Here is a 1,448-nt window from a genome sequence, read left to right as displayed (position 1 = left end):
GAATCCAAAACCGAAACCCTAATTTTCAAGGCTGTTACATGGATGATTTATGCTTGGTTTGATGTTATATGATATGTAGATATACTGAGTTTGCAACCCGAGACCCGGAAAGTCGTTTAAGCTAGCAAAATTCATCGAAAACCGACAAGGTAAACCCGTAATACTCGTTTAGGGGCTGTTTAGTATTAGGTTGTGACGTGCTTGTTGTTAGCTTGTGAAAATTTGCAGAGACATTAGGGATCATATAAATGAGTCCCTGTTCAAATTTGGTAATTTTTCGATAAACGGATAATATTTGGTGAATTTATTCCCGTTTATGAGCGTTTATTTGGGAAAAATAGCTAAACATATTGAAAAATTATGAAACTTGGTTTTGGAGTTTAATATGTGATGGTAAGATCACTGGTAAAGTTTGGGAATCATTGTAAATGTCTAAGTATGGTTTGTGTAATCATGGCTTAACCGAATTTTAACAGCCGAAAAACGCACAAAAAGGTATTTTGTCAAAAGATTTAGGTTCTGGAAATTTTTCAGGGGCTGTGTAATGACATTGAGGCCATCGGTAAAAATTATGGGATTTTTCGGAGGTCGTTTGATAAAAACGGGCCATTTATTACACGATTATAACCTATAAAATGAATTTTTATAAATAAATAAATAATCATAAAATTTCTGAAAATATTTTTATAAAATTCTCCATGTCTTAATGTATTTTTACAAAAATTTACATAATTTATATATAAGTACATATTTTTTTATGATTAATCAAAGATTTAAATTATAATTGTTTTAACGAAACCGGCAGTTTTGTGTTTAACGGACTGACTGGTATGTCAAAATCTCAAAAGTGGCCAAATATCATATTTTTGAATTATATTAATAAAAACGAACTTTTTACGAAAATTCCGGACAATTCGGGTGAATTGTGCGCGTTTTGTATAATCAAAACCGTGTAAAAACGGAAACGAACCCTGCAATCAAACAAGACACCGAAACTTTAAAATTCTTTCATACATCAAATCATTTTATCAATCAATATATTTACTTAAGTTTTATGTGATCTTACCTAATCCCGAAACGTATAAACGATCAACTGAGCTAGGCTCGGAAAAACGGTGAAACTGAGCCAAATCCAGTTTTAAACATTTCATAGTATACAACGTCACAATCTAAGACTATAATCATGTTCTGGGCCTAACAGCTATACCCAGATTATCGATACAGCCCGATTTAGCTTGAACACTGTACTAGTAATAACAATACGATACCGTTTATAGGAATCAGGCTATAAACGAGACATCTGACTATTTGATACGTGATTTATGTGCGAACTACGATAAGGTGAGTTTCACGACCCCCACTTTCTAAACTGTGTTACGAACTTTTGGGGTGAAAAGCATGTTTACATAAACTGTTATACTTGAAAACGTGTGATGATGTGGATTATC

Source organism: Bidens hawaiensis, unplaced genomic scaffold, assembly GCF_021521415.1.
Source record: "Bidens hawaiensis isolate Kalapana, Puna unplaced genomic scaffold, B.hawaiensis_p1.1 tig00419391_1, whole genome shotgun sequence".
In the NCBI taxonomy this organism is placed as follows: domain Eukaryota; kingdom Viridiplantae; phylum Streptophyta; class Magnoliopsida; order Asterales; family Asteraceae; genus Bidens; species Bidens hawaiensis.
This window is presented reverse-complemented; position numbering follows the sequence as displayed.